Source organism: Trichomycterus rosablanca, chromosome 15 (genome assembly GCF_030014385.1).
Source record: "Trichomycterus rosablanca isolate fTriRos1 chromosome 15, fTriRos1.hap1, whole genome shotgun sequence".
In the NCBI taxonomy this organism is placed as follows: domain Eukaryota; kingdom Metazoa; phylum Chordata; class Actinopteri; order Siluriformes; family Trichomycteridae; genus Trichomycterus; species Trichomycterus rosablanca.
The window spans coordinates 23,054,662-23,080,775 of record NC_086002.1 but is presented as its reverse complement, the minus strand read 5'-3'; the positions used below and the strand labels follow the sequence as shown (position 1 = coordinate 23,080,775).

The following is a 26,114-nucleotide window of genomic DNA, read 5'->3' as shown; positions in this document are numbered from 1 at the left end:
AGTTAATTTAAGTCAAATCTTCTATTTAGACAAATGCATGTCTGAGTTTTAAATGTCTGCAAACTTAGATACAATCAACAGTGCTTTTTTGTATAACACCAGTATGCTAATAACACAAGCATGGCTGATATGATTTTACATTCTTAAATAAATAATCAAGATTATTATTACAATTTAACTTTTTCTTTTCTAAACTTAATTTAGTTCTGATTAGTTTTTAGATTCAGAAAGTTTTCAGAGCTGGGTGCTTAGGTGGCTCAGGGGTCTGGGGCACTAACACACCATGAGATTATACTGACCTCAGATCAGTAGAACATCCTCCATCCTTAAATACAGGTGGTTGTTTTATTGACTGCTCACTCTTCATGGACACACAGCTGGGTTCAGGTGAATCTGGTCTCGTACCCTCCATCACACTAAGATAAAAGTAAAACCAAACATAAAGAAACTATATAAAAAGCAGAGGACACCTGAAAGTTTCAGTTTTTAAAGAAACAACACAAAGGATATTACAAAGTAATCACACAGCTAGTTAAACTAGTTTTTTTTAAACTTCACTTAGTTCTGATCAGTAATCATAGGCCAATTAAAATATCTGTAGTCAAAACCCAATTTACTGATTACTTATACAACCCCAAATCAGAAAAAGTTGGGACAGCATGGAAAAAGCAAATAATAAAAACACAGAGTTTCTTACATTTACATTGACTTTTATTTGATGTCAGACAGGATGAACTAGATATTTCAGATATTAACTGCTCAACTTAATTTCATTTATTAATAAACATCCATTTCTGCATTTCGGACCTGCAACACATTCCAAAAATAGTTGGGACAGTAACGCATTTAGCTCTTTGTAATGTTGCCATTCCTTTTCACCACACTTAAAATACGTATTGGCAAAGAAAAGACCAAGTGATTTAGTGTTTTATGATGTTTTACATGTCTTAAGGTGTGCAACAGTACGGGGTCGTCGTTGTCGCATTTTTTTTAAAAAGTCTCCACACATTCTCTGTTGAGGACAGTTCAGGATTGTAGGCAGGCCAGTCCAGTACCTGTGATGTTTCATCCTAGATGCCTCCGAGCCCAGAAAAGTTGACGCTGCTTCTGGACATGGTTAACATAAGGCTTCTTTTTTTGCATAGTGAAGTTTTAAGTGGCATTTGTGCATGTAACTCTGTATTGTAGAGCTTGACAAAGGTTTGCTAAAGTAATCTCTTACCCATTTATCAGCCATTGTTGAGTGGTGGTTCTTGATACAGTGCCGTCTGATGGGACGAAGATCGGCTTAGCCTTGCGCCCTTGGCCTTTACTCACTGAAATTCCACCCAATTTTTTGAATCATTTAATGATATTATGCACTGTAGAGGGAGGAATATGCAAATCCCTTCCAATCTTTCTTTGAGGTTCACTGTTTCTAACATTTCAAAAATGTTCTTAGGGGTTTGTTGACAAACTGGAGATCTTCTGATCATCTTTGCTCATCAGAGACGCCTTTCCTGGATGCTGCTTTTGTACCAAACCATGATTACAGTCACCTGTTGACATCACCTGTTTGGAATCACATAATTATTTAGTTTTTTTTACCTCATTACTAGCCCTAAATTGCCCCCATCCCAACTTTTTTGGAATGTGTTGCAGGCCTGAAATGCAGGAATGGATGTTTATTAACAAATGAAATGAAATATTCTGGGTTCAAACTGTCTGCAATCAAATTCAAGTCAAAGTAAATGTAAGAAACACTGTATTTTTATTTAATTAGCATTTTCCATACTGTCCCAACTTTTCCTGATTTGGGGTTGTATATTTTAACATATACAGTGTTCAGAGCACAGTCTTTAGGTGGTGCAGTGCAGGCACTGACACACCATGAGATTATACTGACCTCAGATCAGAGCATCCTCCATTTTTAAAGTTACGTGGAGGTTCCATTGACTGGTCACTCTTCATGGAGACACAGCTGTGTTCAGGTGATTCTGGTCTCGTACCCTCCATCACACTGGGGTACAGGTAAAACCAAACATAAAGAAACCAATAAATGGGTGAATGTTTAAATTTTTAATGTGATTCTTCCATCTCCAAGCTGGAAACTTTATGGAAGATTTAATAAGTATAAATATATTACATTTAGAGGATTTAATATATTTAGAAATAGAAACCAAAACTTAGAGATTTTGGTTTTAGCTTGTTCAGAAAAAGCTATTTTGGTATTAGCATTTTCACTACACTACACTTATTACACAGTAACCAAAACCAACAACTTCATCCCATGAAGGTTTAATTATTAACACAGACATCATGTTGGCTAATTCAGGGGTAATAAAATTTTTGAACAAACACTTCCAAAGACACGACAAGGGACTCAGACAGCTACTGTATCTCAGCTAGCAGATAATTTAGTTCATTTAAGTCAAATCTTTATTTAAAAAAATCCATGTCTGAGTTTTAACTGTCTGCAAACTTAGCTAGGATCAACAATGCTTTTTTTGTTTTATACCTAATAACTCAACCACAACTGATATTATTTTATATTCCTAAATAAATAATAAATATTATTATTACAATTTTTATATAAATATTAACAATTATATCAAACTCTTATTTTGACTTGACTCTTGTAGACTCAGTCTCAGCTATTCAGTCTAGTCTAGTCCTACACAGTTTGGATTGTCCCCCAATCCCCAGAGTTACTACCTCAGATCAGTAGAAGAGTCTCTGAAGTGGTTTGGACGACCCTTCATAATTTCAGTCATTTTAACTCTGAGATTTTTTTTCTAAATTTGATTTAGTTGTGATTGGTTTTCAGATTCAGAAAGTGTTCAGAGCTGGGTATGTAGGTGGTGCAGGGGTCTAAGGCACTAACACACCATGAGATTATACTGACCTTAGATCAGTAAAACATCCTCCTTCATCTTTAAAGTATTGTGGAGGTTCCATTGACCGGTCGCTCTTCATGGAGACACAGCTGGGTTGAGGTGAATCTGGTCTTGTACCCTCCATCACACTGGGGTACAGGTAAAACCAAAAATAAATAACTATATAAAAAAGCATTAAGGCACCTAAAAGTTTCAGTTCAGAGGAACACCACCAAGAACATGATACAGTAATCACACAGCTTAGCTAACTAAGTGCTTGTAACTTTTATAGTGTTCATTTGTATTCCTGGGTAAGGTAAGCTTCTGGTTAAAGTGTATATCTTTGCTGTAACTTGCTCTAGACTCTATCTTTGTAACTTTGATTATTAACATTGCTAGAATTGAAGTAGCATTTAACTATTGTTAAATAGTCTGTTGATGCATTAATCTGTGTTTTGTTGATTGGCTAAAGTGGCTTCAGGTGCCTTTTGTTAGAGGCCTAGGTGTGAATTGAGGGGCAGGGCTAAGCTTAGTATAAAATTAAATCTCGTCTGTAGCGGCTGGTCTTCTCTATCACTAGGTTTTTTCTACTAATCTAAACTAACTTGGGTAAGTACTATCAGTCTCTGACATTGTTTAATCTATCAAACTTTTTCTCAGCATGTGCTACTCAATTATTCCTGTGCTTATATCTCACAGACCCTGCAGACATCAGAGGGCACATTATAGAAACAGCAACGCCAGCAACCTCATATACCCCCAACTAGGGCTGGGCGATATGGATCAAAAATTATATCTCGATATTTTTTTCTGAATGGCGATATACGATATATATATCTCGATATTTTTTTTATCCCATAAGGTAATAACAAAAAGACACTTCTGAGACAAAGCTACATTTTCCAATTTTTTTACAGGTACTTTTATTAATATTTATGCTGGGGAAGCTTCACACAAGAATTAAAAGAGCTATTCTAAGAAGAAAAAAAAGTAGTTTTCTAAGGCATCTCCTGTTGTGTAATGTGAATCACAAATATATTGTCTGGTCCTTTAAGAATGTTAAGTGTACTATAGGGCACAGGGAGCGAGTGTGTAGGCAAGATGTTGGAATGACACGGTTTCCGGCTGAGCTTGTGCGACATTAAAAGTAAAACCCCGTTAAAGTAAACCCCTCTTTAACCCCCCACCCCCACATGTTTGGACTTTATACATTATTTTATGTATATGTCGCCACAACATTAACATTTACATTAATATTTTCTTTTACTGTATAGAACTCAGTTCTGTAATACAGGCAGAACTAATCGTTCATGTTACTGTGTAACTATTACAACATTTAATGCATTTTAATCAGCGTTATGCTTCATGCACTTTATTATTATTTAACAGCTTTATTTGTTGTTTAATTGCTGTTTGCTCCTTGTTTACTGCAGAGTTAGTTCATGCAATTTAATAATGTTTGGTTGTTTATTGGCCGACAACAAGAAATACTATAATAGAAGATAAATAAATAAATGACGTGTCGGACATCGGGCGATCGTCCAGTATAAACAACCACGTACAACATCCAGTACAGAAATCACTCCCATAATGTTTGATTTTTACAGATAGAGCAAATATATGCACATCACATATACAAACACAAGTTAGAACAACAGGAGACGCACCGCTATGTTATTATTACTTTCTCAACACTTGCATGATTTATACTGTTTATATATGAAGTAAATACGTGCATGCGCTTGTATTGGTTTTTGAAACGAATAACGACTCGTTTTCTTGTTTTTTAACTTTGGGATTTGAAGTGAAAAACGAATGAAGGTACACGGAGCTGGAACCTTTTGTCTGGACTTGTTTTCGGCGTTCTCTACAGAATACATTATTCTGCTGCTCATCTGACACTTTGATTCCGAACCATCTCCAAATAATTCCAAAAAGAGTCTTTATTTTTCTTTTTAGTAAGCAGCTCCTCCTCGATAGCTTCTGCCATGTCTTTATCCGTCTCCATGCTACCGCTGCCTGCAGGACTTACTGGTGAAGCGGCGGGGGAGGGGCGAGTTGTGTTCAGTGAGGGAGAGGGGCGGGGCAGTGAGGGAGGGGGGCGGGGCAGGTGAACATGTGCAGAGATAAACTGGGAGAAGAGAAAGACGAACTGTCGGATCTAACTGGAACGCAACATTTATATCGATATATGCGATATTGTCTTATCTTATATCGCGTATGAAAATATATCGATATTTTTAAAATATCGGTATATCGCCCAGCCCTACCCCCAACTGTTGCAACAGTCTCAAACAGTGGTGGTAGGTGGGGTCTGGAACTGTCAATCAGCCGTCCAGAAAGCTGACTTCATCTCAACTTTTGCACTTTCTCACAGCCTTGACTTCCTGGCACTGACTGAGACATGGATCACCACCGAGAACTCAGCAACACCAGCAGCCTTATCCTCTGCCTACACCTTCTCTCATACACCGAGAGGATCTGGTAGGGGTGGAGGTACAGGTTTGCTCCTGACCAGGAAATGGCAATTCACTACTGTGAATGTTTCTCACCTCAACATTTCATCTTTTGAATTTCATGCTATTACTGTTACTTTTCCGATTACTCTTCATATCATTGTCATTTACAGACCACCTGGTGCACTGGGAGACTTCATAGAAGAGCTGGATGTTCTTCTGAGTTTCTTTCCTTCAGATGGAACGCCTCTAACTCTTCTTGGTGACTTTAATCTCCCTACACTTCAGTCCTCATGTCTTCTTCCTTTTCTTTCATCTTTCGACCTCCTCTTTAACCACAGCCCTCCGACACACAAAGGAGGCAATCTTCTGGACCTGGTCTTCAGCCGTCCAGCTTCTGTTCTGGACCTCACTGTCACCCCACTCCACCTCTCTGACCATCACTTTGTGTCCTTCTCTCTCTGTCTCCCAACTCTTCCTACCTCCAACCACACTTTCACCCTTACAACACGCCCCAATCTTCACTCTTTATCTTCCTCCCTACTAATCTCCAACATCCTAACTTCACTACCTAACCCTGACATGCTTGCTACCCTTCCACTCAACTCCGCAACTAATACTCTACTCTCTTCTCTTTCAACATCCCTCGATCAGCTCTGTCCTCCTACCCTCAAACGAGGTAAACCTTCTCACCCTGCTCCTTGGCTTTCAGATGCACTGCGCAGCAACAGAAGAGAATTAAGGGCAGCTGAGAGAAAGTGGAGGAAATCTAAGCTCAGTGGTGATCTCCACTCCTACCACGATCTGCTGTCCAGGTTCTCATCTGACGTGACTGCTGCAAAAACATCTTTTTACAAAGCCAAGCTTGAACAATCTGCTGCTGACCCACGTAAGCTTCATGCTATCTTTTCCTCTCTTTTAAACCCTCCTCCTCCTCCCCCATCTGCCTCTCTCAGCTACTGACTTTTCAACATTCTTTCAGGACAAGATCGACAAAATCAATCAATCCTTCTCTCCGACTGACCCACTTTCAACTGACCCTCAACCCACCAACACACTCACCAGCTTCACCCCACTCACCATGGATGAGGTTACACAGCTCCTCTCATCCAGCAATCCCACTACATGTGCACTTGACCCTATACCATCCACCATCCTCAAAGACATCTCACAGGACCTAATCCCCTTCATCACACCCATCATCAACAACTCCCTGACATCAGGTGTTGTCCCTACCGCTTTTAAGAAGGCTCAGGTCATTCCCCTTCTTAAGAAACCTACACTAGACACTACAGACATCAACAACTACAGACCTGTCTCACTCCTCTCTTTTCTATCCAAAATTCTTGAACGTGCTGTCTATAACCAACTATCTGCCTTTCTCACTCAGAATGACCTCCACAATCCGTACCAGTCTGGCTTCAAGGCAGCACATTCTACGGAAACAGCTCTTGTAGCGGTTACTGAGAAGCTTCATGCAGCCAAAGCAGCCAAACTGTCATCTGTCCTTATTCTTCTTGACCTCTCTGCAGCCTTCGACACAGTGAATCACAGCATTCTCTTGTCCACTCTCTCCAACCTTGGAGTAACAGGTTCAGCATGGCAATGGATGGCCTCCTACCTGGAAGGGCGCGCCTACCAAGTGTCATGGAGGGGATCCATATCTCCCCCATGCACTCTCTCAACCGGTGTTCCTCAGGGCTCTGTACTTGGCCCACTTCTTTTCTCTATCTACACCCGCTCTCTTGGCAAGGTCATAGCCTCCCATGGCTTCTCCTACCACTCCTATGCAGATGACACTCAGTTCGTTCTGTCATTTCCTCCTTCAGACACGCAAGTCTCAGCTCGCATCTCAGCATGTCTGCAAGATATCTCACAATGGATGTCGGCTCATCATCTAAAACTTAATCCCAGCAAGACAGAGATGTTGCTCATTCCTGGAGATCAGTCTCCAACCCAGGACCTAGTAATTTCTCTGGATGACTCCCAGATCAGACCATCTGATAAGGTAAGAAGTCTTGGTGTTGTCCTTGATAACCAGCTGACATTCTCTCCTCATATAGCCAACATGACAAGATCATGCCGGTTCCTCCTGTACAACATCAGGAAGATTCGTCCATTTCTCTCCAGGGAAGCTACCCAGATTCTGGTGCAATCACTTGTAATCTCACGGTTGGACTACTGCAACTCCCTTCTGGCTGGAGCTCCCATGTCCACGATTAAACCCTTACAGCTCATTCAAAATGCAGCTGCCCGTCTGGTTTTTAACCAACCCAAACACTGCCACATCACCCCACTGCTACGTTCTCTTCACTGGCTTCCTGTAGCTGCACGCATTCAGTTTAAAACAATGACGCTCGCCTACAAAGCCAAAAATGGACCAGCCCCAAGCTACCTTCGGGGTCTAATCAAACCCCGCTCTGTACCACGCAACCTCCGAGCCTCTAGTCTCGCTCGACTTGAGCCTCCATCCAGGACTAAAGGAAGACAAGCATCAAGGCTGTTCTCTGTTCTAGCGCCGAAGTGGTGGAATGAACTTCCTCTGTCTGTCCGAACATCTGAGTCTCTTGCTGTCTTTAAAAAACGATTAAAAACCTTCATCACCTTTTTACTAAACACTTAGGCTGACTTGTACTTATTTACTAACATTTTGTTCCATTCTTTTCCATTTCTAAGCACTTTGGTTCTAACAGGTTTTAGCAGATTTGTGTTCTTTGACTGTTGTTTTCCTAAACTTGAGAAATGAAATGTTCACTATAGAAGCACTTCTGTAAGTCGCTCTGGATAAGAGCGTCTGCTAAATGCTGAAAATGTAAATGTAAATGTAACTAACAGTTAGTGTAATTAATCCTACAAATCTAAAATAAATAAATAAAAAAGGGATTTAATACCGCTCTGTAATGCTTTTAGTTTTACACCAGTATACCAATAACTCAACCAGCACTGATCTGATGTAACATTCTTATATAAATGAAAGTGTATTAATAACAATCTCACTCTCATCAATGTGTTAGATTAGTGCTTTCTTTATAATCACACACAGCGTGGACACATTATCAGTAATGAATTCCAATCTTTCTTTAGTAAAGTTTGAACTCTTGATGTAATCCTCTCATACATGTTTATTATTTGATGTTTTATGTTTATTATTGTGTGTTTCTGTTATTTTGTCCACCGCCTGCATGTATATACCAGCGCGCTGACGTCACAACATCTGTGTAAAGTTACATTTTAGTATCCAGATGAAAACAAAGAAGCAGTTTTCAGAAATCTCTTCATCCTGTTTTCATTAATCGTGGGTTTGTGAGTTCGTGTGGATGAGAGAAAAACACAGAAAACTAAAGTGTAAAAAATAACCGTGTTGTTGTTGAGGCCTAAATAACGGTGTTAAATGTGACGCAGTTTTACTTACAGAAAAAATATCAGGTAATAAAATCAATCCTAAACATTTCTCGATCAAATACAGATTAATAACATTTACATATTACAACTTTATATTCACAAACTCACCGTGATTTTCTAGAAAACTTTATATTTCTCTCCACATAAACCGAAGAGCGCACTTTTACTTTAACTCCATGCAGCATTCAACTGCTCCTCCAAATCTCCCACTTTCTAAGTTCAAAGTCGCGAGTGTAATCTGAATCTACAAACAGTTAGACATACAGAATCAGACAGTAATAAAAACTTTTTGTTCTGTGTGAACGATAATATTAAACAGCCTTTATGTGTTACTAAGGAAGAACAGAAATGCAATATGTATTACATTTAAACAATGCTATTGAATGCTGCACTCAAACTAGCGGCCGCCTTTTTATTCCCACATTCCAAACTCTCTCTCATTCTACGGAGCCCCTAAGGCAGGGGTGTCAAACTCATTTTCACCGAGGGCCACATCAGCATTATGGTGGCCCTCAAAGGGCCGATTGTAACGTATCCTGCTGTGATTGCAGTCTGTTGTTTTTCTTAGAGGCTAAATTCTGCATTTATATTGTCCTTCTTTACCACAGAAACAGCCTCATAACACAAGAGACGCACCTGTTTCTCTTCCTGAAGCACAAACTTGTATTCACTTTCATTACATTTTCTCCTTCTGCTTAATTTTCTTACTTATCTTCTTGTACATTTTGGGATTATGTGTAAATATTTCTTAACATCATCTACTGGTGGAATGTGTCACTTTGCAGGTCACAAAATCAGCCTGCATTTTGAGAGATGCAGTTAATGTAGGATTTTACAGTGTATTTTAAGACAATCATTCTGTTCTCACTAATAGTTTATCCCCCTTTCTCAGCTAGACAGACAGACACAGACAGACAGACAGCTCTATTCAGAATACAGTCGGTTTATTTGTTTCCCAGCTGTGTGATACACTGTGTGCACCAGGATGAGGTAAAACTACAAACAATAAAAACAATAAAGAACTTAATACAGTACAAGCACACAGCTGTAGTCAAGTGTTACATCTGGTACAATATGAGATTTAACCAAACGTAGAATAGCGCTAACGAGTTAGCATTTTGTGTAAAGATACTAATTGCTATAGTAACGGTAACAATTGTATTTAATTATGGTAAATTTGTAACTAAAACGCTGTGATATACTCACTAAACATTTACAAACAACTGAGAATATAAACGCCACTACTTACAGACGATGCTTCTGTATTAAACTGCAAGATAATTATTTATATTTATTATTATTGTTTACATTACTGCCCGCGTTCTTTTGCCGTAAAAGTTACATGGCTTCTCAACGAAGGTCAAAGTTAGTTGCCATGACTACGATGTCAACAGTTGCCGCTTTTAAAGGCGCAGGTGTCCCATTAAATTATAAGCGCGTCTCTGTAACGACTCGAACCATCACAACTATCGTACAGTCGTTTAACCTCTCGCGGGCCACATAAAATGACGTGGCGGGCCGGATTTGGCCCGTGGGCCTTGAGTTTGACACCCCTGCCCTAAGGTGACATCTCCTAAAAAAAAATAACGCGTGGCCATGCCTTATGAACTCGTGGGAATTATTACTTATTGTATGTGTAACTATTGTGCATTATAATAAAGCTACTATAATCACAAGCCAATCGTGCCTGCTGTCCTACTCCTGAAAGTGAAAGTGTGAATCATCCATACTAAAACAACTAATTAAACTTTTTTGTTTGTTTGTTTGTTTGTTTATTTGAGTAAATACAAACTGTTATACAAATATTTTAAAACTTCCTGGATCATCAGCAATGGCGGCACAAAGTTGCTCAATAGCTGATGACCACTGGTTGTGTCTGTAACATCTGTTCCCCTCAGGCTGAACAATATCTCCTGCTCCCATACAGATATTGTGCAGAGTAACACAGAGTAATACTGGCAGCAATTACCTCCGGCACAAAACCTGGGTGGACTTTGCAGGGCATGTAGGAAGATGGACCTCCATCTGATCTTCAGCATCCCAAAAGCATGTTTTGCAGGTGTGTAGATGGACAGAGCTTCCAGTTCCTGTAACACTGTGTGTAGAAGCCTAAGTGTATTTTTATATCAGTTGTATATTTTATGATTTGTTTATTTCTAAATTTAGTATTATATGATGATTTTCTGATGATCTTTGATGTATATTCTTTGGTTAATTATATTATATTTTGTGTAACAGAGAAAAGGTCAAAGTTCGCCGCAGTATTGAACAGTCAGGTGTGGTGCACCATGGGAGTAATTTGGATCTGGAGTGGAGTCACACAGCTTTTTGAACTTGCTGTGCTCGTATATCTTACCTGTGATACCTTTTGTACCATTTTGTTTTGTGCTCAGTAAACGATTTTTAAATGCAACTCATCGCGCCTCATGGATTTATTCATTTTGGACATGGTGTTAGACCTTGGATGGGAGTACGTAAAGCGTCAATCGGACTTCACTAAATTTTGGAACTTACATTTTTAGTCAAAAAACTCACTCCACATGGATGTATGGATTATGGACACGTTTGATAAAGGACTGAGAACAAGTGGATTTAAAACTTTCTCTTCATTTCAGCGATTTGACGGAGAAAAAACTCTAAGTCCTAGCCTTTCTCATTGTTCGAGGCTATCTGAGTTTGCCGCTGCGGCATGGATGCTTTTATGCACGAGTGGATTATATTTATTGTGCAACATTTGTGGATGTTTTGGGACATTTCACTGGATCCTGTGGATATTTTCGTTAATGTGGATTAATATTGCACAAAAAAAGTAGTGAAAATGTTGGAAAAACCGGAGCAAAGCGGCGAAAAATGGATTGTGAAAGTGACAGAAAAGGCTGTGGAGGAACAGAAACAAAAACAAATCAACGCACGCAAATACAAGCTGTCTCAAGTATCAGGTATGATAAAACAACTTGAAGAATTAATGAAAAATTATTCTAATGCGGATGTTGTTAAAAATAAACTGATTTTAATCGTTTGCAACAAGAATTTATTGACCTACAAAAGCGAATGAGCAAACATGGTTTGAGCCTAAAAACAAATGTATTAACGACGTCTTTTGGAAATGTGAGGACTGGATGAAAAATATTTTGGCCCAGGCTGAGCAAGCCGCAGAGGTAGCAGTGGAATCAGTGCACGTGCGCGCGGAGGACGCAGGGCACGCCGCACAGGTGGAGGTGAAATTTACCTGTTCTAAAACCAGCAGACATTCACGCAGATCTGGATCACAGTATGGAAGCGTAGTATCATCATCCTCATTAACAATGAAGGCTGAAACCTGCTGTACCTGAGATGAATATTGCAATGCCACCTACCTTTCAGTCTTCATCACAGCATGTTTCACTTGCACACAGCCACAGGGACAATCTTAGCTGATGTTAGCTGATGGACCAACATTGGACAGTTTGTGCAAAGCTTTGAACCAGCAAGCCAGTGTAACAGACTATTTGTTGAAAAGCCACAAAGCCACTCTGCTTCCTGAACTAAAAATTCCCATTTTCAGTGGTGATCCTCTTCATTATCAAACATTCATAAGATCTATTGAGCATGCTATATAGGGCCGCACAAGTGATGCCTGCGACAGACTGCAGTTTTTGTTGCAATATACCAGTGGACAGCCCCATGAGTTGGTAAAAAGTTGTGTTCACATGGAGCCAACTGCGCGATATCTCGAGGCAAAGGAGCTGTTAAGAGTTTTTTTTGGAGATAATTATAAAATAGCAGAAGCCTACATCAAAAAGGTAATGGACAGGCCAACAATTAAGCCAGAAGATGGCGCTGCACTCCACTCTTTTGCATTGTTTCTCACTGGATGCTCCAATGCCATGTCAGACATCATCTACTTGGAAGATTTGGACAACACTGCTAACATAAAATTACTGGTAAGCAAGCTTCCTTATAAGCTTAAAGAGACATGGAGAAAGTTTGCTTGTGATTTACAAGAAAAAACAAAGTAGAGAGTAAAGTTTAAAGACTTTGTGGATTTTACTGCCAAACAAGCCAAGTATATTTTACATCCTCTTTATGGAAATATAAAAGAGACTACCACCACCAGTGCACATGAATCGACTTACCAAAGACCAAAGTCACGAGTTCTAGACCTACCTAAAAAGAAAGTTTTCACTGCAGCGGTCGTCTCCTCCTCTGTGGAAAACAAAGACAAAAGGGATGAAATGCCAGATTACAAAGTACACCAGTGGATGCCTATAACAAACCTTGTACCTACTGTAAAGGTAAAGCAACACAGCCTTGCCATCTGCAGAAAACTGAAAGCCAAGTTACACAGACAAGACTGACTTTTTGAGACACAAAGGTTTATGTTATGCATGCTTAAAACACAGTCACATGAGCAGCAGCTGTAAAGACAAATCTCACTGTCAAGATTGTTCTGGACTACATCCCACTTTGCTCTACTATGGAAGCTCTTAGCATCACTGGGGCCAGTAGAGAAGACTGCACTCTCTCTATTTTTCCAGTGTGTGTTAAAGCTGTTAAAGGGTCCAAAGTAGTGACTACTTATGCTTTTCTGGACCCAGGAAGCACCACTACTTTTGCTACAGAGCAAAAAACTTAAACATTAATGGACACAACACATGTATTTTGTTAAGGACAATGGGACAAGAATCTGTTGAAAATACTTGCATTGTAAATGGACTGGAAGTCAGCAGTCTGGACAGTGACCAATTTATCCAACTTTCAGAAGTTTACTCGCAAAGGCTTATCCCAGTAAGCAAAGATAACATCCCACGCCAAGAAGATGTGAATAGTTGGACTCACCTGAAGGAAGTGCACCTCCCAGTTATTAATGCTGACATTGGATTGCTCATTGGAGCAAATGTTCCTAAAGCTATGGAGCCACTTCAAGTGGTAAAGAGTGTGGATAACGGAGCATATGCTGTGCGAACAATACTGGGCTGGACAATAAATGGACCACTTCGTAGTGGAGGTGAAACAACACAAACAAACGAATGGACACAAGTAACTGTAAACAGGATTTCTGTTGCTAAATTGGAAGAGCTGTGGCAGCTTCAGTTTAGACAGGATTTCCCTGATGCTGGACAAACTGAGGAGCTTGAGCTGTCTAAAGATGATCACCTATTCATTACCATGGTAATTCAGTCTGCACAATTTGTTAACGGACATTACAGTATTTGCCTCCCAATTAAGAACAAAGCACTGCACATGCCGAATAACAGACCAGTCGCAGAGCAACGTGCATTGAATTTAAAGAAGAGATTTTCCAGAGATGTCAACTACTACAAAGAATATGTTGCGTTTATGGACAGCATTCTAGAGTATGGTATGCAGTGGAAATGACACATTCAGAAAGTGAGCCAACTAAAGGACGAATATGGTACTTACCTCACCATGGAGTCAGACATCCTGTCAAGCAGAAGCTGCGTGTTGTCTTTGATTGTGGAGCCAGTTATGGAGGCACATCCCTAAACCAAGAACTACTACAAGGACCAAATTTAACAAAGCTCACTTATTGGAGTACTTTTGAGATTTCGACAAGAGACTATTGCAATGATGGCTGATGTGGAGGCTATGTTTTACCAAGTCCGAGTTACTGGTAAAGACACAGACCTACTCAGATTTCTCTGGTGGCCTCAAGGTGCACTGATGGTGCACTAAGTAACGCGTTACTCTAATCTGACCACATTTTTCAGTAACGAGTAATCTAACGCGTTACTATTTCCAATCCAGTAATCAGATTAAAGTTACTTATCCAAGTTACTGTGCGTTACTATTTTTGTCATTTTCCTTAGTGAAAAGATATTTTTGCTTTCTTCTTGGCAGGGGCGGAGCCAGGGGGTGGCCAGTGGTTGCCATGGCCACCATAAAGTAATCTTCGGCCACCCCTCTGGCCCCCCCACCACCGCTTTGCCGGCAATTTTTTTGCGGAAGCATTTCTGCACGCAGGAGCAGCGCACCTCAGATGAGTAGTTCTTCACCAAAACAGTGCAGTAATACACTCAACATAAATGTCAACCACCAACACCATTACAGAAGTACAGTAGTACTATTTAGTAGTATTCGTGGCGCGCTACGAGTAAAAGCGCCAGCTGGCTCTGCGCATTCCAGTGTTGCCAGATTGGGCGAATATCCGCCAAATTGGGCGGATTTTGTTGGAAAACAATTTACAGTGTATCACAAAAGTGAGTACACCCCTCACATTTCTGCAGATATTTAAGTATATCTTTTCATGGGACAACACTGACAAAATGACACTTTGACACAATGAAAAGTAGTCTGTGTGCAGCTTATATAACAGTGTAAATTTATTCTTCCCTCAAAATAACTCAATATACAGCCATTAATGTCTAAACCACCGGCAACAAAAGTGAGTACACCCCTTAGTGAAAGTTCCTAAAGTGTCAATATTTTGTGTGGCCACCATTATTTCCCAGAACTGCCTTAACTCTCCTGGGCATGGAGTTTACCAGAGCTTCACAGGTTGCCACTGGAATGCTTTTCCACTCCTCCATGACGACATCACGGAGCTGGCGGATATTCGAGACTTTGCGCTCCTCCACCTTCCGCTTGAGGATGCCCCAAAGATGTTCTATTGGGTTTAGGTCTGGAGACATGCTTGGCCAGTCCATCACCTTTACCCTCAGCCTCTTCAATAAAGCAGTGGTCGTCTTAGAGGTGTGTTTGGGGTCATTATCATGCTGGAACACTGCCCTGCGACCTAGTTTCCGGAGGGAGGGGATCATGCTCTGCTTCAGTATTTCACAGTACATATTGGAGTTCATGTGTCCCTCAATGAAATGTAACTCCCCAACACCTGCTGCACTCATGCAGCCCCAGACCATGGCATTCCCACCTCCATGCTTGACTGTAGGCATGACACACTTATCTTTGTACTCCTCACCTGATTGCCACCACACATGCTTGAGACCATCTGAACCAAACAAATTAATCTTGGTCTCATCAGACCATAGGACATGGTTCCAGTAATCCATGTCCTTTGTTGACATGTCTTCAGCAAACTGTTTGCGGGCTTTCTTGTGTAGAGACCTCAGAAGAGGCTTCCTTCTGGGGTGACAGCCATGCAGACCAATTTGATGTAGTGTGCGGCGTATGGTCTGAGCACTGACAGGCTGACCCCCCACCTTTTCAATCTCTGCAGCAATGCTGACAGCACTCCTGCGCCTATCTTTCAGAGACACCAGTTGGATGTGACGCTGAGCACGTGCACTCAGCTTCTTTGGACGACCAACGCGAGGTCTGTTCTGAGTGGACCCTGCTCTTTTAAAACGCTGGATGATCTTGGCCACTGTGCTGCAGCTCAGTTTCAGGGTGTTGGCAATCTTCTTGTAGCCTTGGCCATCTTCATGTAGCGCAACAATTCGTCTTTTAAGATCCTCAGGAAGTTCTTTGCCATGAGGTGTCATGTTGGAACTTTCAGTGACCAGTATGAGAGAGTGTGAGAGCTGTACTACACACCTGCTCCCTATGCACACCTGAGACCTAGTAAAACTAACAAATCACATGACATTTTGGAGGGAAAATGACAAGCAGTGCTCAATTTGGACATTGAGGGGTGTAGTCTCTTAGGGGTGTACTCACTTTTGTTGCCGGTGGTTTAGACATTAATGGCTGTATATTGAGTTATTTTGAGGGAAGAATAAATTTACACTGTTATATAAGCTGCACACAGACTACTTTTCATTGTGTCAAAGTGTCATTTTGTCAGTGTTGTCCCATGAAAAGATATACTTAAATATCTGCAGAAATGTGAGGGGTGTACTCACTTTTGTGATACACTGTAATAGCATTTAAATAACACTTCTATTTAAAAGAAAATCTTCCGTTTTAAGAAGCTCCAGCATTGTAGAAGGCTATTAAAAGTAAAGTCAATTTTCAATGCTGATTTAGCGTAATAGTGTTGGTCAGTCTGTATCATATTCTTGAAAGAAAATTAAAATTTGTTTTCCATGCATTCACACTAGCATGTTCTGGGATTCAATTGAGTCTCATCAGTACACACAAGTTGGCAGCCAAATAATAAAGTATTGCAAAGGAATATCTTTGAAATATTCCGCATTATATAACTAATAAAGTAACTTGTAATCTAACTTAGTTACTTTTAAAATCAAGTAATCCATAAAGTAACTAAGTTACTTTTTAAAGGAGTAATCAGTAATCAGTAATCAGATTACTTTTTCAAGGTAACTATGCCATCACTGTCAAGGTGACTACAACCAAGAGCTGGTGGAGCATAAAATGTTAGTCCACATCTTTGGAGCTACTTCATCACCCAGTGTAGCAATATTTGCCATGCAGAAATGTGCTGCAGACTTTGGAGAAGAGTTCGGCCAGGAAGCAGCTAAAACTGTCAAAAGAAATTTTTATGTGGATGACTGTATCAAGTCAACAGTGGATGAGGACAGTGCTATTTCACTGGCAGCTGCCTTAACATGAATGCTGGATAAAGGAGGCTTCAGGCTGACAAAGTGGTCAAGTAATAGTCGGAGATTGCTCAACCTGATTCCAGAAAGTGAACGAGCACAAGGATTCCAAGATTTGGATTTGGACCAAGATTACTTACCTGTGTAGAGAGCCCTGGGAATCCAGTGGTGTGCTAAAAGTGATCGGTTTAAGTTCAAAATCAGTCTCAAAGAGCGCCCACACACACCAGAAGGGGACTGCTGTCTCTTGTGAGCTCCATCTTTGACCCTTTGGGATTCCTTGGTCCAGTAATTTTGCCAGCTAAAAGACTTCTCCAAGAGTTATGTCGTCTGAAGTATGCCTGGTATGAAGAGTTGCCTGACAACATTATCAAAGGCTGGAAAAAGTGGATGTCAGGACTCAAACATCTGGAAAATTTTGGAGTGGACAGATGCATTAAAACCAAGCACTTTGGCTCACCAGTCTTTGCACAGCTTCACCATTTTGCTGATGCGAGTGAAGATGCATATGGGACAGTAAGCTACCTGGTGCTACACAACTCCAGAGGTGATATAGAATCCACTCTAATGATGGCTAGAGCCAGAGTTGCACCATTGAAAACTCCAACTATCCCACGGCTGGAGTTAACTGCTGCCACAGTTGCTGTCAAAATGGACAAGTTACTGCGAAAGGAGCTGGATCTGGACCTGAAAGATTCAGTATTCTGGACAGACAGTACAGCAGTTATTAAGTATTTAAACAGTGAAACAACAAGATTCAAAACTTTTGTGGCAAACCAAGTGACAACTATCCTGCAACACTCACAACCATCTCAGTGGAGATATGTTAAAACCACCTCAAATCCTGCTGATTATGTCTCAAGAGGACTAACTGCAGAGGCTTTCCTGAGATGTGAAAGTTGGTTGTCAGGACCAGACTGTATTCTCCAGTCTCCAGAGCAGTGGCCTGCAAATCCAGACCCCACAGTTTTGAGTTGTGAAGACTTGGAAATAAAAAGTGTTGCTCAAACACACGTTATCCAGTCACAGAGGCTCCACAGTGCAACAGACCAGTTAATGCATCATTTCTCATCCTGGATCAAATTGAAGCGAGCTGTTGCCTGGTTTCTCAAGCTGAAAACGCTGTTGATGGAGCTGAAAACAAAAAGAAAGGAAATGTGGACATCAGGTGATGAAATAAATATGGAGAATTTCAAAAGGACAATAAAAGGAGCGGACTTAACTTGTGCTGATTTGGCTGATGCAGAGACACAGATTGTGAAGTAGTAAAGAAGACATGATGATGTTAAAGGAACAGCACAGAGTTAAGAGGAGTCGCCTGCTACACAAACTAAACCCAGTGCTTCACGATGGTGTGATGAGAGTAGGTGGAAGGTTAAGTCGATCAGCCATGCCAGTTGAATCTAAGTAACAAGTTATACTACCTAAACAGTCTCACATCACCACTCTTGTACTGAGAAACATGCATGAAGTCACGGCTCATGCAGGCAGAAACCACATGCTGTCTAAACTAAGAGAAAGGTTTTGGATCCCTGGAGCCAGTGGTGCCATCAGTAGGCTGTTGTCAAAGTGCATAACTTGCAGAAGGCTACATGGAGTGGCTGGGAAACAACTAATGGCTGACTTACCTGCATGCAGAGTTCTCCCTGATGATCCACCTTTCACCAGAGTTGGCATGGATTACTTCGGACCTTTTCTAGTAAGAAGAGGAAGAGGAGAAGTAAAAAGATATGGAGTCATCTTTACCTGCCTCGCTGCAAGAGCCATCCATCTTGAAGTTGCATCTTCTCTGGACACAGATGCATGCCTCAATGCAATAAGAAGATTTATGGCAAGAAGAGGACAGGTAAAAGAGATATACTCTGATAATGGCACCAACCTTAAAGCAGCTGACACAGAGTTAAAACGATCTATCCAGCAGTGGAATAGCAGTCTTATGGCGAAAAATCTCCAGCAAAGGGGCATTGCATGGCATTTTAATCCTCCAGCAGGTGGAAGCTGGGAGAGGCTTATCCGCTCTGTGAGGAAAATATTCAGTGTGACCTTACGAGAGCAGGTTTTGGATGAAGAAGACCTGCACACGCTGCTATGTGAAGCTGAAGCAATCATTAACAGTAGACCCATCACAAGAGTATCATCAGACTTGAATGACTTGGAGGCGTTAACACCCAATCACCTGCTTCTGCTTAAAGTTAAACCAGCATTACCTTCTGGTGTGTTTAACAAAGAGGACCAGTATGCCAAGAGAAGATGGAAGCAAGTCCAGTACCTGGCAGACATCTTCTGGAAGCGGTGGTGTAAAGAATATCAAAGTTCGCAGTGGTATTGAACATTCAGGTGTGGTGCACCATGGGAGTAAAATTTTGGATCCGGAGTGGAGTCACACAGTTTTTTGACCTTGCCGTGCTCTTATGTCTTACCTGTGATACCTTTTGTACCGTTTTGTTTTGTGCTCTAAAATACACAGTAAACAAGTTTTAAATGCAACTCATCACGCCTCATGGATTTATTCATTTTGGACATGGTGTTAGAACTTGGATGGGAGTACGTAAAGCGTCAAGCGGACTTCACTAATTTTTGGAACTTACAGTGACATTTGAACTGTTTTTATTTGCAATGTTGTGTTTCCTTGAAAATTTCCCCCCAGTTTCAAATAAAATCCTCCAAATCTGGCAACACAAGAATATAAATGTACATTTGTAATGGCCTAGGAGAATTTAGCCACTGGCAACAGCTAAATGATAACCAAAGTGCTGGGTTGAGAAAATAACCCAACAGTTGGGTTATTGGAGTGAGAAATAAGGGTTATTGGAGTGGAATAACATAGAATCAGATAAACAGTTATTCATCTGTACTTTGCGTATTTTGAACTTTAAACTTTTTAAGAAAGTAAAACTAAAACCACACACATTACTAACTGATAGCAGAAATAAATCAGGCAAAGGTAGCACAATACGTTGTCATGGTGATGGTGGACGCTGGCGCATCTGGCTGCCGCTACCGTTATCGTATTTTATCATATTTTATTGTATTTTTATCGTATTTTTCTTTTCATTTTTATCTTTGAACACACTCATGTTATTGCTACCGCTCCTGTTGCTCTATTTATTTTTCATCGGATAATCTCAGCGCCTGTTGGATACTAAAAGACTATGGTGTGTGTGTTGGATCATTTTAAAAGATGCGGACGCTGGTACGTTTTCTTCACATCCTAAAACGGTCTGGATTACAATTTACAGCTACGTGGTGAACGGTTGGGTGAGTTTTCCTGCGATCGGCACAATGTTGAACTATTCTGCTGACCAGCTGATGAAGTTCAACAATTACACTACTCCATCGTGTATTCTAGTCATCAAACAGCTTGGACTCCTTCACCGGCCTCGTTATATTCACAGGGGCTCCCGGAGAAAGCTTGTCCCAGTGAGAGTAAGGAACTGCTCGGATGGTAAAGTGGGGTTTTCTAGGCATGCGCCGTATACTCCCAATGGAGTATCTCCGTGTAGTCTCGAACCGCGTTACAAACCCCCTATGAAATTTAAATGCTTAAAACCAAAAGTTCAGCCCTGGTTAAATGCATCCACACATGAAATTAGACAGGCTTGTAGAAGAGCGGAATGGAAATGGAGAAAGGACAGATTGCAAGTAAGTTTGGATATTTTTAAAGGTTGCCTGGAAGACTATCAGCTAGCTGTTAAGTCTGCTAGAGAGGCATACTTTTCAAGCATAATTGCCAAAAATTACAACAGACCTAAAGTACTGTTCAGTACAATAAATTCTTTACTTAAATCATCACCCGAAGTTGGAAATGTTCCTTCTTCTAGAGTATGTGAAGAGTTTTTAAACTTTTTTGTGGAAAAAACTGAAACAATTAGGTCTGGCATTACTTACTTGGGTATAGATTCTCCACTTCCACCGCCGTGCCCAGGTATGTTTGAAAAGTTTGAGGCTGTTTCAATCTCCGAATTAACAGATTTGGTGCTGCAAACAAAGCCAACAACCTCCCCACTTGATGTGATGCCCCCACAGATAGTTAGGGAGACATTTGATATATTAGGACCTTTTGTTGTTAGGCTCTGTGGCATCAGGGGAATGTACCATCTCTCCCTGACGCCACAGGCCTTACAGAGCAGAAACGAGCTGTGCCTTTTAATACCTGGCCAGCTCGTTAGGGCGAAGTGGCTACACCTGTGCCTTCCCTTATTTAAGGGATAGGTGCAGAGCTGTAGCCGTCGCACCTTCTGCTCTAGTTGGCTGTTTCTTTTTTTCTTTCTTTGAGTTTGTTTGACACTGCGGTGTCCTTTTATGTTTATTGTTTTTTTTTTTAGCTTTAGGTTGTGCCGCCGCACTGTGCCGCCGCCGCCGTGCCGCTGCCGCCGGGCCACCGCTAGTGGGCGCCACCACGCCGCCGCCGCCGCCAAGCTGCCGCCAGAGTGCCGCAGCTGTCGTGCCGCCGCCGCCGCCTGGTGGTTGCTCTCAGGTCGCCGTCGGGCCGCTGCCGCCGAGCCGTCGAGCCGCCGTGCCGCCGCCACCTAGAGACCCCATGACTGCGCCCAGAGGAACGTGACCCCCTCCCAGCTACCGCTGGTGACAGCGTCACGTTTCGCCCTCTGGAGCGCAGGAGCAAATGGCCACTTCCCAGCCACCCTGGCTGGTGACAGCGCCTTTGTCATTTAACTTATGAAACCCGCAAATCGATCACACCCGGTAGCTGGCATGGCTCTAGCCAGCATTGATTGCTGGAAAGCGCCATGCCACGCAGCTATCGTTGGTGTTACCCCCCCCTTCTACGGCCAACAGCGCGAGGTGGTCCATCTCGCGAACCCACTCTTTGCTTCAATAGCGCCGGGAGCGAGTCTGCCACTAGCGCCGCTGTGGCAGGCTGTTAAAGCTCCCGGTCGGGAGGCAAGAGTCCTGGGTTCGCGCCTCGCGCTTCCCGTTTTCTTTCGTATGCCTTTTTTGTTCCTTTTCAGCCCCTGACGTCCGGCTGCCTTCGGGATTCCCCGAAGTGTTTTTTGTTATTGTTATTCCTTTTATTTTATGTATATTATGTTTATGATTTTGTAAATAAAAACCCTTTTTAGTTATACCTCCGCATCCCTGGGTCCTTCCTCCCCACATCATAACATTTGTCCTGGATATCATTAATACTTCCCTTGCCACTGGTACTGTTCCAGCATGCTTTAAACATGCTGTAGTTACACCTCTGCTCAAAAGCATAATCTTGATGCTACAGTGGCTAGTAACTATAGGCCGATTTCTAAATTACCATTCTTGGCTAAATTGCTGGAAAAGGTTGTATATTCTCAGCTTTTACCATTTTTGAGTAGAGATGGTATTTTTGAGATTTTTCAATCTGGCTTTAAGTCTATGCACAGCACTGAATCTGCTCTTCTGAAGGTGACAAATGACTTGCTACTTACTGTTGATGAGGGAAATTGTGCCATCCTCATTTTATTGGACCTTAGTTCTGCTTTTGATACTGTTGACCATGACATACTTGTTGGTCGCCTGGAAAAGTGGATGGGGTTACAGGGAGAGGCCCTGAATTGGTTCATATCTTATTTTAAGAATAGAACCTTTTCAGTGAATATTAGCAGCTATTTCTCTTCTTCTGCTGATGTCTCTTGTGGTGTTCCACAAGGGTCCATACTAGGGCCCCTCCTTTTTTCTCTCTATATGCTGCCATTGGGTCAAATAATTAGGAAGCACAATGTCAGCTTTCACCTGTATGCTGATGACATACAGCTTTATCTTCCCATTAGACCGAATGACAATGGCTCGTTAGCATCTCTTAGCAGTTGTCTTGAGGACATAAAGAGGTGGATGGCTGACAATTTTCTTCAGCTGAATGAAAGCAAGTCAGAGGTTATCGTTTTTGGGGGTCCTCATCACATCAATAGTGTCTCCAATAACCTTGGTCACTTGTCTACATGTGTCAAAACATCTGTGAGAAATCTTGGTGTTATCTTTGACTCTGACCTCCGATTTGATAAACAAATCAACTCTGTGGTAAGGAATAGCTTCTTCCAGCTCAGAAATATTGCGAAGATTAAGCCTTTTCTCTTCTATTCTGACCTGGAAAAAGTTATTAATGCATTCATTTCTGCAAGAATTGACTACTGTAATTCTCTGTATATTGGGATTAGTCAGTCTCTGTTGCGGCACTTACAGGTGGTCCAGAATGCAGCAGCAAGGTTACTGACTAATACCAAGAAAAGAAACCATATTACACCCGTCCTCGCCTCACTACATTGGCTGCCTGTTCAGCACAGGATTCAGTTTAAAGTGCTTTTATTTGTTTTTAAAGCGCTTAATGGTCAAGCCCCGGCTTATCTCAGTGGTATGCTTTCTCCCGCAACCACACAGCGATCTTTAAGATCAGCCACTCAGAACTTGTTGACTGTTCCTAGGGCTCGTTTGAAGCTAAAAGGTGATCGTGCATTTGCAGTTTATGCTCCGAGGCTATGGAACACTCTACCTCCTAATATTCGACAAGCACCTTCGGCCGCTGTTTTTAAATCACTCCTAAAAACATACCTTTATAAGCTGGCATTTGAACAGTGAGGAGCTGTGTTAATTTTAATTGTTTAGTCTATTTTTATCTGTTTTATTTTGTCTCTTACTCTGTATTTTTATTTGGTTCTTACTTTTTTAACATAATGTTGTGTTATGTATGCTTATTCAATGTACAGCACTTTGGTCAACGTAAGTTGTATTAAGAGTGCTTTATAAATAAAATTTACTTACTTACTTACTTACTTACTTACTTACTTACGTTTCACTTGCAATTAAGAAGTTTATTACAGAATGAAACCGTATCGATCGAACAACTTTGTCCGGAGAGAGAGCATGTATGTAGTCGAATCTTCTCTCTCTGGCTCCAATGACATTTGCTTCCCCTTATATACTTGAATATTCAGACAAAAAACATATGGAATGTATTAGGTGTGTCATTTTCTTACAACTCAGTAGAGCTTCCCACAGTCCTACTGACAGCTAGGGCCTCTGTGTGACTGATATATTTTCTATAGAATAACAGAACTGTATGGACTAAGAATGTCTAAGAATGGATCCCAGATGTGGATTCGTGTAACAGAATACACCCTGGCCTTCTTATGGAATGTAGGATCTCCCAGAAGTGTGGGAATATTCCAACACAGCCTCCTTCTACAAAATAATGCATTCTCCACAATAACCCATATATGAGATTATGAAAAGGGATATCTGAATAAAATATTGTCTGTGTAACTTCCAGATACATCACGCCAAATTTCTGCTTCAGGTTTACCTTGAAAACTGAGACTTTAGGACATGCGCGCATCCACAGTAAGGGAGGGGTGGGAGTGGTAGGCGGTTGGAGCTCACTGATTGGCTGTGGGGTGCTCACTGGTGTAAGGTGAAAACACAGAGAGACGAGTGAAAAGCCACACTGGCTAGCGTTAGCTGTGAGCTAACAAGCAGAAACTGAATAACGGCTCATCTTTTAATTTTTCAAAATCAACATTTTTTATCAGTTCAACCGGAAATGAACACAAGCGTGCATGCGCGGACATGTACTTATTTACTAAATATATCTTTAGTGTAAATCGAGCACAAGTGTTGAGAAAAAGGAGCAAACAGTAATAATAACGTTACGCCCAATCCGCTGTTCTGACTCTTGTCTGCCATAGATTTTCCTGCCTATGTAAGAACTATTTTTTCCTAAATAAAAGCGCTATATTAAGAAAAAAAAGAACGTCTCACCTGTCGTGTAATGTGAATTATAAAATATATTGTCTGGTGTGTAGGGAAGAGATCGGATTTGTACCGTTTCCGTGTTCGTGTTTTGCACGGAGCTTGTGTGACATTTAAAGTAGCGTTCTCATTAACCACTCAAATGATTGGACTTTATTAACATTATTTTACATTACCGTCATCGCATCGCATCGCATGAACATTTACATTCATATTTTTTGTTACGGTATAGAACTTAATTGTGGATTACAGGCATAACTAATCGTACACGTTCATACACTTTTAAGAAACAGCTGTAACTATAAACTAACCAGTAGTGATGGATCGGTCGCGAACGATCCGGCTCTAAGAGCCGGCTCTTTAAAGTCAACGACGGGATCCGGCTCCTGATTGGGAGCCGATTCGGGGGTTTTTTTTCGGGTTTTTTCTGTTAAAGCCGCACGTGATTGGTCAAGATGCGTGGTTGCGTTTGTGTGTTTACACTGAGCAGGAGGGGAGGGGTTACAGACACACACACACACAGTGAGCACACAAACAGGAGAGAGAGAGAGAGAGAGAGAGAGAGAGAACTCAGCGCTTTACACAGCCAGACATTACACGCTGGAAAGGTGAGGAAAATGAGTGACAGGAAACATAGTAAAGTTTGGACACGAGAAGCCCCTTTTACAGAGAAGTGCAGACCCACTGAGCTGGTGGGAGATTAAGTGTTCAGTCTACCCACATCTTATACATGTGATGGCACATAGACTGTGTATTGTAGCAACATCTGTCCCCTCAGAGAGAATCTATTCCAAAACAGGGCAGATCATAACAGAAAGGAGAAACAGGATCAACCCCTCAAAGATGAGCTCCTTGGTTTTTCTGAATGCCAATCTTCACTAAATACTTACAAATACTGTCACCTGGATGCTGCTTTTTCTTTTTGTTTTGCACATTTTCATTGATGCTTTGTTGATGTTGTGTTGTTTCACTCTAGATGCAAATGTACAAATAATATACACAATCAGACCTTTTTGTCTAATTGAGATGGGTCTTTGTTTTTGTATTTTATAATTTATTGTTGTAGCACTCTGTTTCATGTTGAGTATATAAATAAAGCCATTTAAAAAATAAACATTTGATACAATGTTTTTTTTTACATTAGTAATTCATTTTACATGTAATTTGGTAATAAATTAATTTAAGCAACAAAAAAATCTAAGGAGCCA

The 26,114-nt window shown here is 41.1% G+C and overlaps 2 pseudogenes; one reads left to right on the top strand and one right to left on the bottom strand.

The window, feature by feature from the left end:
- LOC134328697 (NACHT, LRR and PYD domains-containing protein 12-like) overlaps nucleotides 1–8,883 on the bottom strand; it is a 34,839-nt pseudogene extending 25,956 nt beyond the window's left edge.
- LOC134328732 (zinc finger protein 850-like) overlaps nucleotides 1–26,114 on the top strand; it is a 314,276-nt pseudogene that overhangs the window by 174,706 nt on the left and 113,456 nt on the right.